Source organism: Danio rerio, chromosome 7 (assembly GCF_049306965.1).
Source record: "Danio rerio strain Tuebingen ecotype United States chromosome 7, GRCz12tu, whole genome shotgun sequence".
NCBI classification, from domain to species: domain Eukaryota; kingdom Metazoa; phylum Chordata; class Actinopteri; order Cypriniformes; family Danionidae; genus Danio; species Danio rerio.
Genome location: NC_133182.1, coordinates 3925514 through 3941195, shown reverse-complemented (window position 1 = coordinate 3941195; position 15682 = coordinate 3925514).

Genomic DNA, 15682 nt, shown 5'->3' with positions numbered 1-15682 from the left:
CTACTACAATGACTACTACTACTACTACACCAACAATGACTACTACTACTACTGCTACAACAACTACTGCAACCTTAATAATGATAATGGTATTAATACTTATAACAATGATAATGAAAAGATAACAGGAGGACAGGTCAGAACAGTAATAATAATAATAATGATAACAAAAGTAAAAGTAATACCATTAATGATAAAAGTGACGCGGGGGAAGGGGAGTTTGGGAAATCAGAGAGAGGACAAGTAATAATAATAACAATAAATAATAATAATAATAATAATAATAATAAAATAATAACAATAATAATAGTAGTAGTAAGTAGAAGATGAAAGAGAGGGAAGGGGAAAAAAACAGTGATATGTCATTTGATAGGCTGGCAGGCTAGGAACCACTTCTTACACTGCATCCAAAATGGCCGACACACAAACAAGCTAATTTTATCAGAAGGAGAGAGGCATGTAAATTTATCTTTTTAAAGTTTTTTTTTTTTTGAAATGGCTTTTGTTTTGTTTTTGTTACATTAATATTGGATTAATATCTCTTTACAGCCATATCCTGACGGCACAGCAGCGTAATGACATCATCTGATTAATATTCAATTATCCATGTGAGCAAATTACAATAAATTAGTAGTAAACGGCTTGTTAAATATTATACGCAATAACTTTACACCTTATTGTGGGCTGCATGCTTGGCCCTTTCATGTGTCAATAGCAGTTTATTTAGTTTTACAGTTAGAGCGGATTTTCCTTATTATAGTAGTGTTATAGTAGCCGTTTTTTTTAATCCGTGTAAAGAATAACTGGTTGTTTACAAAATCATTTTGATAAAGATAAAGGCGTCTGCAACTTTTATGAAGCATCAAATCACCGTCATATTAACTGAAAAAACATGTTTATTACTGCATAAATGTATTGCTTTTAAAAAGTCACATATTGTTTCTATTATCATGCACAAATTGTTCTAAAGCGATCTAAAAAGTTCATAACAATAAGTTTTCTCTTTGCACCAGCAGGTGGCAGTCTTTGTACTTATATTTCAGTTTTATTAATATATATATATATATACATATAACTTTATATATTTAGTTTAAAAATATTTACTATTTCCCAAAGTGTATATAACTACTACTGTAAGAAAATATCAGCATTTGGTACATACTTTCTGTATTATCTTTGCTTGAACTGAGCCGATCTAATCCTGTTTATATGAATTGAGCCTGCTCCTGACCAGGTTTGAGCTATCAGAACTGTTGCTATGACAACAACTCTCGGATCTTTGAAGAACGAAATGATCCTGAATCGGTCCAAATTGTCAATATCCAAATCCAGCTAACTGATTTATCCACAAACGAAGAACAGACCCTAGGTTTGACTTGCAAATTATTGTCAAGTTTCAGTCTAAGCATGTGAACCAGAAATTGTTTTTTTACAGTATCATATACTACTGAAGCTCACGACTAGGCCCACACGGAATCTGCACGCGCAGATTTCCACAGATATTTAGCCCATCATTTATTCTGTTTATTCACTTGTGTAAATGTGTGTACATTTATATTTTTTCAGTTTTTAAATTAATTTCAGTATATTTATTGACATGAAAATATTAATTTGATTTATTTACAATACTGTTTAAACAGTAATATTTTCTGTCTTTTAGTAGAGATATTATATGAGACACTTGCTTTGTTTACCAAATAAAGTGAATCTAATTGGATTTGCATTGTAAACATTAAATAATAGTTAAAAAGGTATTAGGCGAGGCAGTGGCGCAGTAGGTAGTGCTGTCGCCTCACAGCAAGAAGGTCGCTGGTTCGAACCTCGGCTCAGTTGGTGTTTCTATGTGGAGTTTGCATGTTCTCCCTGCCTTCGCGTGGGTTTCCTCCGGGTGCTCCGGTTTCCCCCACAGTCCAAACACATGTGGTAGAGGTGAATTGGGTAGGCTAAATTGTCCGTAGTGTATGAGTGTGTGTGTGAATGTGTGTGTGGATGTTTCCCAGAGATGGGTTGTGAGTATCCGCTGCGTAAAAACTTGCTGGATAAGTTGGCGGTTCATTCCGCTGTGGCGACCCCGGATTAATAAAGAGAGTAAGCCGACAAGAAAATGAAAAAAAAATTTCACACAATTCCATGCAGAAATAGCAGAAAATGTCAGCAGATTCTCTCTGGCCCTAGTCATAACACATTGCAAGATTGACATTCAGTAAAAGCAGTTCAGACTGTAGTTCTGAGGGTGTTAAGGGTTGTGTAGGGTGGAGGTCAGCTAAGCACAATGGAGCGATTGTTTACAAGTATAATTAGCTAAGTTGCTGGGGTCCAGTTGCAGTTTCTTAATAATAGGCCTAATCTAAGCCTAGTCTAAATAATGTAGGCCTGCTCATGCTTGTATTTGAACACCAGAATAAATGAGAAATGCTTGCAGTTAATTGAGTGCGCCCTCACACTAGGCTATCTGAACTGTGCCCGGGAACTTTTACGGGTTCATGTGACAAATGTGAGTTGTCCGAATTGAGTCCAGGCATGGTTCAGTAGGAAGAGGTGTGCCAGAGCACGGTATGGTTGTGCTTTGGTGCAGTACACATGAGTGCAAAGTGCGCCTGAAACTGAAGACCCAAGGTCACTTTTAAGGGACTGTTTCATATGGATTTGTTCATCATTCTTGAACACGAACTGTCATAGTTCATTAAAGATAGACCCCCCACCCCCAGTCTGCACATCAGCTGCACCTTCAGTAAACCTGATGCCTGCAGCACGAGGTCTTTATGATTTATTTATGAGTGTCAAATGTGGTGAATCGGTTCTGAAAATAGTTGACAGTGTGTCACTGCATCCCAACTGACTAAACATGATACAAAACAATATAACTAAAGTAATGTGCACTGTGCTGAGCGAGAGCACTTCTCTTCCTGTTAAACACTCTGTACTGGAGGGCTGGTGTCCTGGAGAGTTTAGCTCCAACCCTAATCAAACACACCTGAACCTGCTAATCAAGCCCTTACTAGGTATACTAGAAACTTCCAGGCAGGTGTGTTGAGGCAAGTTGGAGCTAAGATCAGCAGGACACCGGCTGGACTCAAGCTGTGCACTTCTACATTTAGATTGTTTGCCATCAAACAGCGTCGTAACTCATTACCATTAAGTTGTCTTGATTTCAACTCTCCTCGACACCCACACTGGCAAAGATGTGCCGTGCTGCTCCTCCCCTTGCTATAGCATTACCCTAGTAAATAAGTACCTTTTTAAAAGATACTGCCTCAGCAACAGTGTTTAACTGAGAGGCCTAAATATCTTAGAAGCTGGCAGTTCACAAATGTCATTCAACAGGAAGTTACTGATACAATCTGGTTGGTCTGATGTAAAGAAAACAACATGAGTTTATCCTCCTCATTTGGGTGTATAACTGTGACACTTTAGAATAGATCATTGAATGTGGTGTTGTATAATATCAAGGAAATGCAAATATCCTGCTTGCTTATTTGTTTACAGCGTGTCATTTTGTTTTCCAATAAATGCCTTATAATATGTGCAGTATTTGTTAGTGTTCACACCTAAAGGCTGATTTATACTTCTGCGTCAAACGCCGGCGTATGCTACGGCGCTGACGCATAGCCCTTCGCTGTGGCCGTCGGCGTCGCTGAAGTGCACCTCTCAAAAAATGTAACTACACATCACAACAACGCATAGCGCAAGCTCTGTGATTGGTCGGCTTGGTAGCGCTGACGAGTCTGGGCGGGACCGAGAGCCGTGCGAATGGCGCGAGCACAATGGAGCGATTGTTCACAAGTGTGGAGTCTCGTGAAGGAGCTCCTGATGGAAAGTTTTGTTTTGTGTTTACCTCATAGTTAAAGTTGTTGCACGTCCGCCGGTTCCTGCCTCAAAATGAGCGAGTTTGAGCCACTTGTACATCCAGGAAGTGTTTAGGAAAAGCAAAACAGCAGAGAAGAAACTCGACAGAGGAACATTTACACATCACTGCCAACTAGCGTTTTGGAAGTGTTAATTTAGAGCAACAGAGACAGCATGCAGAAGTATAAATGCACAGCTACGGGCGTTGCATGCGCCGTGTGTCACGCCGGTCACTTGATGCAGAAGTATAAACCAGACTTAAGGCAGTGAGACTTTCAAAGTTCACTCTGACCACCCTGATGTCAGCTCTGTCTGCCTTCACAGCTCCGGCGGCGAGAGCATCAAAATTCGCTACATTAATCTCATATTTAAAGGAGCTTTATAAAATAAGCTTTCTAGCATGAAAATGTTGCGCACTTTTTATCAAATTCATTTAAGAATGGAAGATCAAGTTGCATGCGGTGTTGCTTTGCTCCACTTGTCCAATGTGTGTCCATAGGTCTGAAATATCGTGAAGCAGCTTTAGTGTTTTATATGAGATTCTTGCTTTTTTAAAGAAAAAAAGATATTACATTAATGCACATCAGTAACTCACCAGTAACTTTTTTTTTTTATGTATGTCCCTGTAGAAAAACATTGTAAATAGGGTTGGGTTGACAGACAATGCTATTGTCCATCGATGGCTGATAGACCTCATGGCTGAGCCAGCATCGCGATCCTCCACCCCGCCTCTGTCATAGCAGCAACCCGTTTGCGAAAAACACAGACAGGCCCCTTTTACACTAAGGCCGTGCTCACACTATGTACAGTTGCCTCGAACCGGGCCAAAGCACGCTTGTCCACCCTCCCGTCTCCCTCAACAGCCCGCACTCACACTACAATCGGGCCTCGGCACGCTTACGTCATCGATTATGCGATGGTCAGAAGCTCTCTCGCTCAGCACAGTGGAGATTTCTTCAGTTATATCGCTTTGGGATGCGGTGATATGCAGTCAGATATTTCGCCAAACAGATCCGCCACTTTTGCCGCTCATAAACAATCATAAAGTCCTCGTGCTGCAGGAATTAGGAGGTTTGCTGAAGGTGCAGCTGTCGTGCAGTGAGGGGTTTGCGTCTTTAATAAACTACGCCAGTTTGCGTTCACTGAACAGTAAGAATGTTTAATAAATCCATATGAAACAGTCCCTTAAAAGTCACGTATCGCTTTCAGTTTCGGGCTTTGGCGCGTTTTGCACTCACACACAAGCGTACCGCGCCAAAGCCCAAGTGAACCGCGCTCAGGCACACCTCTTCCAACCGGGCCAGGGCCGGCCAAGTGAACCGTGCTTGAGCCCGATTCAGCGCACTCACACTTCTCAAACGATCCGGGAAACAGGCCTGGGCACGGTACGGATGGCATAGTGTGAGTACGCCCTAATACATCTTAGTTTTAAAATGACATTTTAGACTGACAATCATCCACGTCCACACTGGCATTTCACCTAGCATTTCTGAACAGCTCTCCATCCAGACTACACCGCTGAAAACGCACATCACATGACCACAAACACACACAGGCATACGCTTCAGCAGTATATGTGCGCGTCTGAGCTCCAAGCAGTCAGTATGAGGTGCTTTGAGCACAAAACCCAAGTGAGCAGTGCACGTTGGACAGTTTGTCAAGCATGTACTGCTGGATCGCGTCTCACTATAGTTGTTAAACGTGATATTTCATCTTTTCTCTCTATCTAACGACTCCTCTGTCTTGTGAATCTATCAGGTAACCTGTCACAGCATCAGTACACTGCTTCAGTCTTTCGCTTTTATGCTTGTACGTAGTTTATTGAAAACCTCAGACACTGTTGTCTGGTTCCTGTTATTTGTGCACCTTTTATTACCAACCAAGTTTGTTGCCGCCATTATAGCAACACATATCATTCTTTCTATTCATGCCAGAGTCCCGAGGGAAAAGTGATTGACAGGAGGTCATTTGTGTGTAAATTATCTTTATTTGTTTTGACTTTATTATGGGTAAAACAAAGACTATGTGGGTCAGATAGTTGAAACTGTAGGCTACAAATTAGGGGTGTCAAAATTAATTGTTTCTTCAGTGCACCGCGATGCAGACGCGGACAATTCGGTATCGGTTCAGTAATAATCATAACTGGTTATTATGTACTGACGTCATTTATCTCCTATGCTCTCTGTCGTGAGGGAGGTGAGCGCGAGTATTTGCAACACTCAGCCAACTCAGGGCCGGCCCGTGGCATAGGCACCATAGGCAAATGCTAAGGCTGCTGTATATCCAGGAGGGCGCCAGAAATGAGCGCGGCTCAGTTGGTTTTGTTTTCGATATTCCTGACACACATTCAGTTATAGACGGCAATAACTCAAAAAACTCTCACCCTAAAAAGATCTAAAGTGTGTTTCCTACAAAAAGACAAAGCTGGTTGTGTTTCACAGCTGTCTTTCTTTTTTTCCGATCCACACTACAAGCACTGCTCCGTTTAAGCCCTCGCAGTATGTGTTTAGCAGGGAGAGCTCGCGCTGAGAGGAGCTCTCAGTAAGGGACCGTCGGAAAAGTGCTTATTTTTTTCGTTTTTTTTTTCGTTTTTCTGCTCTGCTCTTCGCAAGCTCTCCCTGTTGCGAGGGCTTAAGTGTGTGTGTGCGTGTGTGTGTGTGTGTGCGTGTGTGTTTGTTTCTTTGGTGCTGTCTATGTTTGTGTTTGAATGAGAGACAGTGTGTTGCTGTGTCTCTGTGTGTTTGCAGACAGCTTGTTATAGCCTCTCCTCTAAAATATAACACTATATATGGAAAGCACCGTCAATGCACCGTGATGCACCGAAATATCGAATTGAACCGAATCGAAGGCATGATAATCGTAACCGAACTGAACCGTGAGACCAGTATAGGTTCACACCTCTACTACAAATAATTAATTTGTTATGAATTATTCATAAATAATTAATTCATCGCTGCCTACAATAACAATGTCATCGTCTATCGCAATGTTTCACATTAGACATCGTACGATGAAAAATTGGTCGACATCGCCCAACCCTAATCGTAAATAATTGGAAATCTGGCAACCTCAATAATCAAACCCTTGGGAACAACTGTGGTCAAAACCAAAGTTTACAGAATTGTGCACTCTGGAATCTTCTCAAGCTGTGAACTTCTACATTTAGATTGTTTGCCATCAAACAGCGTCATAACTCATTACCATTAAGTTGTCTTGATTTCAACTCTCCTCGACACCCACACTGGCAAAGATGTGCCGTGCTGCTCCTCACCTTGCTATAGCATTACCCTAGTAAATAAGTACCTTTTTAAAAGATACTGCCTCAGCAACAGTGTTTAACTGAGAGGCCTAAATATCATAGAAGCTGGCAGTACACAAATGTCATTTAACAGGAAGTTACTGATACAATCTGGTTGGTCTGATGTAAAGAAAACAACATGAGTTTATCCTCCTCATTTGGGTGTATAACTGTGACACTTTAGAATAGATCATTGAATGTGGTGTTGTGTAATATCAAGGAAATGCAAATATCCTGCTTGCTTATTTGTTTACAGCGTGTCATTTTGTTTTCCAATAAATGCCTTATAATGTGTCCAGTATTTGTTAGTCAGTATGTTGACCCTCAGCCCTCTAGATAAGAGTTCAAAACAGAATTTTGGAAATTACAACATGTATCAGGGAAGAAGAGGATCTTACATCTGTGATGAACACCAGAAGAATATATAATTAGTTTAATTAGTTTATCTTAATGCTTTTAAGAGGACAGCATGGTGGCTCAGTGGTTAGCACTGTGGCCTCAGAGCAAGAAGATCACTGGTTTGAGTCCCGGCTAGACTAGTTGGCATTTCTGTGTGGAGTTTGCATGTTCTCCCCGTGGAGTTGTGGGTTTCCTCTATGTGCTCTGGTTTCCCCTAAAGTCCTAATACATGTGCTACAGGAGAATTGATTTACTAAACTGGCCGTAGTGTATGAGTGTGAGTGAATGTGAGTGTGTATGGATGTCTGCTGTGTAAAACATACGGTGGAATAGTTGGCGGTTCATTCCGCTGTGGCAACCTCTGAAATAGAGACTAAGCCGAAGGAAAATAAATGAATGAATGAATGAATAATGCTTATAAGCTCAGAACAAATAAGGAGAATCCCGAAGCTGAAGATAAGCAGCTCAGAGATGACTTTGGCTTTGGTTAAAAATATATGACTATTTTGTTTCATCCTGTACTTCATTGGTTCTGTATCATTTGCTTTTACGATTTTGTTAAATATGAAAATGTAATCGGTTAATATACATGTAATGCATACCTAAGCTTTGATTTTCTTATTTGAGTAAGAACATACAGTTCCACAACTTTATCAGCCGGCCATATTGGAGAGCAAAATGTAAATAATGCAACTGAACCAGATTTGACTAGAAAAATATTGTCTTGTTTCAGGCTCTAATAAGCATTTGAACCAGAAAAAAAAATACAGTATCATAGACTACTGAAGCTCATAACCCATTGCAAGTTTAGGATTTAATTACAGCAGTTCAGACTGTAGTTTTGCCAAAAAACTAAAATGTTATCAGTATGATGGTGAAAACATTTCTAGTCAAACCATCCTTCTACAATCTTATATTATGTGATTGTATTGCAATATGAGGCAAATATGTGTCGATGTTAAAAGTAATTCACAAATACTTGAAATTTAAATTATTTAATTACAATATTTAATGGCAATTAATTAATAAAGACTTTTGCACAGTACTGTATATGACAATATTTACACTAGCTGAGGTGCAACTATCTGCAAACCTGGAATTTGCGGGTTCAAAAAAATCTAAATATTGTGAAAATCACCTTCTTAGTAGTGCATGTTACTTAAAATTGATTTAGAAAATGTCTTGATGGAACATGATCTTTACTATGTATTTTCTAAATCTATTTTCAACTAAAGAAATGTTCATTTGCATAAGTTTAAGAAGGACCTGCATGTTTAAGTAAGAAAGCTAAAATTCTTAAATGTATCAAATTAAAAGTGTTTTATTTCAATTGTCTGCATTGAGATATGGGGATTTTAAGAAGTAATGTTGTTTTATATATATTTATATAGTGCTTTTCTGGACACTCAAAGTTCTTTACACATTTTTTGGGGGGGAAACCTGGATGATGCGAGAGCAGCCGTATTGTGCCAAACCGCACACCAGCTGATTGGAGAGCAGATAGAGTGATGAAGCCAATTATGATATGGGGATGTTTATGAGGCTAAAATAGACAGACTCTGGGGTTAAATCCCTACTCTTTTATGAAAGACATCCTGGGATTTTTAACAAACACAGAGAGTCAGGACCTTGGTTTAACATCTTATCTGAAAGATGACACTTATTAAGCAGCATATGAAATGTAAATGTAATGTAATGTGTATTTATATAGTGCATTTATTGTGTATGGCCGTACACCCAAAGCGCTTCACAATCATGAGGAGGGTCTCTCCACACCACCACCAGTGTGCAGCATCCACTTAGATGATGCGACGGCAGCCACAGGACAACGGCGCCAGTGCTCTCACCACACACCAGATATTGGTGGAGTGGAGAGACAGTTATAGAGCTAATTCGGCGGAAAGGGGATGATTGGGAGGCCATGATCACAAGGGCTGATTAAGGGACTTTGGCCAGGACACCGGGGTTACACTGTGCTCTTTCACGAGAAGTGCCATGGGATTTTTAATGACCACAGAGAGTCAGGACCTCGGTTTAACATTTTATCCGAAAGACGACACTTATTGACAGTGTAGTGTCTCCTTCACTATACTGGGGCATTAAGACTCACACAGACCACAGGTTGAGCGCCCCCTGCTGGCCTCACCAACACCACTTCCAACAGCAACCAATTGTTCCTTAGTGGTCTCCCATCCAAGAATTGACCAGGCTCAGCCCTGCTTAGCTTCAGTGAGTAACCGGTCTTGGGTTGCAGGGTGACATGGCTGTGGCATAGAGTCACTCTTCACTATACTGGGGCTATAGGACCCACACAGACCACTGGTTAAGCACCCCCTGCTGGCCTCACCAACACCACTTCTAGGAGCAACCTTGCTTTCCAATGTGGTCTCAAATCCAGGTACTGACCAGGCATAGCCCTACTTGGCTTCAGTGGGCGACCATGTGAGAGTTGCAGAGAGCTAGCTGCCGACAAACCTTAGTACTGATTAGTTGAAGTCAGAATTATTCAACCCGGGCTCATTGTGGAAACGTAGCCCGCGGACGTTTCTGCGGGCCGCGAGATACGTCCCGGGAGGTACGTATTCGAGCGTTGTTTGTATTCACGGATCCGCGAGACGCCGCTGTGCACGCTTTTTCGCATCTCGGGCGCCTCTCGGGAGCGCGTGCCGTTCACACCCGCGCTGTTCTCACGCGAAAAGCCGCCGGATCGACCGACCGACCGGCCGCCCTCCTCCTCCTTCCCTAAACCCGAGCGGCGGTTTGCAAAAGCCGTCCAGAAAAAAATTTTAAAAAGCAAAAGCCCTCGTCTTCGATTTCAACCGTGTTTTCGGATCCCGCCGTGTCTCGCCCTTATTTTTCGGATTCTGTTTTTACCTGAGTTCCAAAACCGCTGTTCCCCGGACTCAATCTCGGTCGTCGTCCTCGCGGCCGGCTCCTCCTCCGGGGTCTCCGCTCCGCCGACGCAACGCTGTGAGCTAAGCAGACAAACTGGTTGCATCGGGAAAGCCCTCCACTCGGAGGCGAGCCGTCGGCCGGCGAGCGCAAAGAGGAGGAGCGGAGCGGCGCCACATCGCCCCGCAGCGTTCGCTCGAAAATAACTAAACGTGTCCGTACATACCTCTGGCCACGTAAATCACGGTCTCCAGAAACGTCCGCGGGGCTACGTTTCCAGAATGAGCTTGGGTTGGAATTATTAGCCCCCCTTAGAAATTTTTGTCTTTTTTATATATTTTCTAAATGATGTTTAACAGATTCAGGAAATGTTCACAGTATGTCTGATAATATTTTTTTTTCCTTCGGGAGAAAGCCTTATTTGTTTTATTTTGGCTAGAAAAAAAAGCTGTTTTAAATTTGTTAAGGTCAATATTATTAGCCCCTTTAAGCTATTTTTTTTTCGATAGTCTACAGAACAAACCATCTTCATACAATAACTTGCCTAATTACCCTAACCTGCCTAGTTAACCTAATTAACCTAGTTAAGCCTTTAAATGTCACTTTAAGCTGTATAGAAGTGTCTTGAAGAATATCTAGTCTAATATTATTTACTGTCATCATGACAAAGATAAAATAAATCAGTTATTAGAGATGAGTTATTAAAACTATTATGATTAGAAATGTGTTGTAAAAATCTTCTTTCTGTTAAACAAAAATTGGAGAAAAAAATAAACAAGAGGGTGAATAATAATATATATATAATTATAGTCATGCAAAGGTATGCAAACATTAAATTTTTTTTTATATTATGCATCTATATGCCTCATATAAATAGATACACTTCAGGCTTCTCCATGTGTTTTGTCTGTCCGTGTGTGTAAAGTGTGAATGTGCGAGACAGCAGATGGAAACACAGGGTGCTTTAAGCGCTTCAGAGAGCAAATGTCACTGTCAGCCTTGGACTGAAAACCTGCTGGAGACGCCAAGAGGACACAGAGACTCAGACTCAGAGAATATGCTCACACTGTGACTCTGTTAATGCCTCTATTAATCTTCATAGTTCATACTATTACTCCAACATTATCTGGATATTAACCCTTGTGTATTGTTGTTTTTGTATTATTGATTGTTGCTGGTAAAACGTTTAATTTTACTGTTGATCATCAGTTGGCAGCATTAACCCTTTAGATAGGCCTGTGCAAAAAAAGTTTGTGACTTTTATGTGGAGTTCGATAGAGTAAAACAACAAGTTACTGTGTGTGTGTATATGTGTGTGTTTTTGTGACATATCAGGACAAATCTGTATAATGACATGGGTATGACAGGTATTACAAGAAAGTGGTGAATTATGAGGACATTCCTGACGTCCTCATTTCTCAAACAACAGGATGAGTTTAATCAGAGATGTGATGGTTGGGTTTAGGGGTGGGGTGGGGTGGGGTGAGGGCAATACAATATATGGTTTGGACAGTAATGAATGGAAACCTATGTAATGTCCCCACTTTTCACAAAAACAAATGTGTGTGTGTGTGTGTGTGTACATAAATACACTTTTGTTTACTATGTTCTGAGAGGAGCCGAGCAGCCCATGGACACGCCCCCTCTGTTGTATAAAGTTGAGTGATTCTGTTAGTTCAGAGAGCTGTCAATCAAGCTGCCCATGGACACGCCCCCTCTGCTGTATAAAGTTGAGTAATTCTATTGGTTCACAGAGCTGTCAATCAAGCAGCCCAAGGACACGCCCCCTCTGCTGTATAAAGTTGAGTGTCTCTTGAGTGATTCACTTTCTCTGGCTCTCAGCACAAGGATGAATGCAGTGTGTGTTTAATGACAAACAAAGCCTCTAACAGCTGAGTGCACTCAATAAAGAACTGCAGATAAAGATACATGGATGGATGGATGCACAAACGAACAAACGGACGGATGGATGAATGAATGCAGTAGATTAATGGATGGATAGATGAATACAGTACATAGTTGGACAGAATGATATATGGATAGATAAATGGATGGATAGATAGATAGATAGATAGATAGATAGATAGATAGATAGATAGATAGATAGATAGATAGATAGATAGATGGATAGATGGACAAATAGATAGATAGATAGATAGATAGATAGATAGATAGATAGATAGATAGATAGATAGATAGATAGATAGATAGACAGATAGACAGATAGATAGATAGATAGATAGATAGATAGATAGATAGATAGATAGATAGATAGATAGATAGATAGATAGATAGATAGATAGACAGATAGATAGATAGAACTTAGAGACTCCACTACATGTATTTTCCACTACACTACACCTCCCTACACCTGTCTCCACCTCCTAAAATTTGCATAAATTATCAAATAATTCAGTCTAATTTTCATCTTTTTCTGTGATTATTCTCATAAGTTAATTTATTTATTCATTTTCAACTGATTTTCCGGGGCTGGGTCGTGGGGGCAGCAGTCTTAGGAGACACTTCCCTCTTTCCAGACACTTCCTTCAGCTGCTCCAGGGGATCCCGAGGTGGTCCCAGGCCAGCTGAGAGGCATACAATCTGTCCAGTGTGTCCTGGGTCTTACCCAAGGCTTCCTCCCAGTGGCACATGTCTGTAACACCTCCCTAGGTATCCGAAACAGATGCCTGTGCCACCTTAGCTGACTTCTCTTGATGTGGAGGATCAGCGGCTCTACTCCGAGCTCCTCCGGGATGTCAGAGCTCCTCACCCTATTTATAAGAGTGCGCCCTGCCACCTTGTGAAGGAAACTTATTTCGGCCGCTTGCATCCGAGATATTGTCCTTTCGGTCATGACCCAAAGCTCATGAGCATAGGTAAGAGTAGAAGCGGAGATTGACCGATAAATCGAGAGCTTTGCCTTTCGACTCAGCTCCTTCTTCACCACAATGGACCGGTACATTGACCCCATTACTGCTGCACCAAACCGCCTGTCAATCTCACGCTCTGTCCTTTTCTCACTCGTGAACAAAACCTGGGGTAAGGACTTTTCTCCAACCTGGAGATGGCAAACCACCTTTTTCCGTTGGAGCACCATGGCCTCGGACTTGAAGGTGTTGATTCTCGTCCCAGCCGTGTCACACTCGGCTGCAAACCGCCCCAGTCCATGCTGAAGGTCCATGTTTGATAAACTCAACAGAACAACATCGTCTGTCAATAACAGAGATGAAATCTTGTGGTCCCCGAACCGGACCTCCTCCAGCCCAAGGCTGCACTTTGAAATTCTGGCCATAAAAATGATGAGCAGAATTGGTGACAAAGGGCAGCCCTGCCGTAGCCCAACATGCACTGGAAACAATTCTGACTTATTGCTGGCAATGCGAACCAAACTCCGACTCTGCTCATACAGGGACAAGACTGTCCCACAGCAACCTTCACAGAATGCCATGAGGGACAAGGTCAAATGCCTTCTTCATGTCCAAAAAAACACATGTTGACTGGTTAGGCTTACTCCCATTGAACCCTTGAGCACCCTGGTGAGGGTATAGAGCTGGTCCAGTGTACCACGGCCTAGACAAAAACTGCATTGTTCCTCCTGGATCCTAGATTTAACTATCAGCCAGATCCTCTGCACTAGTACTCTGGCATAGACTTTCCCAGGCAGGCTGAGTAGTGAGATCTCCCTATAGTTAGAGCACACCTTCCGGTCCCCCTTATTAAAAATAGGAACCAACTCTTAAATAAACATTTGTATGAAACATCAATTTTTTCCTTATTATTTGTAATTTCAGTTTTTTTAAAAAGTACATATCGTGTCTCTCTCTACAGTCTGGTCGTCTCTGTTACATCACTTGTAAAAAGGCAGAACAATCTGTAAAGCACTGAAAGAAAAAGCATGTGACTTGCTGCAAGTGATGTCACTTCCTGTGGTGGGAAACTTGTTCAAAATGTTAAGGACTTACCAACAGTAGATTAATTGTCAATGCTGTTACTGATAGTTCAGGTAGTTTCTCACTGTTTCTTTTTTTTTTTTTTTAAACCATCTTATGATGAAAAAATGCATAAATGGGTTTTAGACATGCCATGTGGAGTCTGGTTTGAGAGAGAATTTTGAATGAAAAATGGAGGAAATGGTGGAAAATGTCAACTTTGTTACTGGTTTTGTTACCTGTTCTTAATCGTATTTAGTGTTGGTCAGCTGTGGGAGCATCTGTCACGTTAGCGTGATTAAACAAGAACAAAAAGGTGCGGATCCAAGTGCAGTTTATTTACAGTGTGCATCAAACAGAGAAACAAAGTGTTCAAAGTACAAATAAACAACAAAACAAGAAACATAAATCAGAGACAAGGCTCAGGAATAATAACTCGAAATACTAGACTTACTGGAAAGCAGACAAGAAAGACAAACGACGCAATGACAAACAGTGGTGGAATGATAGAATATAAAGTCCAGATAATCAACGGTAAACAGACACAGCTGTGATAGCAGATCAGTGTACGTGTTCCGGGTGTATGTGCGTGGTATGTATGGATTTGTAGTTTTTGGGTGCTGTAGTTCACTCTCAGTGTCCGTTGAACTACAGCGCCCTCGGGTGGTCACTGACAGTCATGACAGCATCTTTTAATTAGGCAAAATTTTCTATTTTTATTTTTTGCTCTTTTTATTGCTACACTTTCTGTGTTCTTTCTTATTATCTGCTTATTCCTGTCACTGTTTTTAGGATCATATTATTAGATTATTTTCTCTGTAAAGCAATCTGTGCAGCCTTGTGGCAGTTGGATGTGGTATAAATGAATTGAATTTGAACTGGTTTAAAAAGATTAACAATCAGTTAAACAGCAATTAGTAACTGAAAACATGCTCCCTCATATTTAAGCATTTTACATTATTTTACATTAATAATTTATTAAGTTTACTGAATATATATATATATATATATATATATATATATATATATATATATATATATATATATATATTTTTTTTTTTTTTTATATGGTATTCCAGTTTAAGGAAATTCAATGATAAATGCATGTACCTGTAATTCTGGAATGAGTCATAAACAGTCTGACTGACAGGTTTATATATACACTGTGCATGCTAAAATATTTTTGTTGAACCATCTTTGAAGACATAGTTTGAGAAAATTATCTAAACTGAACTTCAGGAAACTCTGAGAACAGAATCCTGAGAACAGAAACTCTCAAACACCAGCAGGAGGCGCTGCAGTAAAAACCATCATCCCA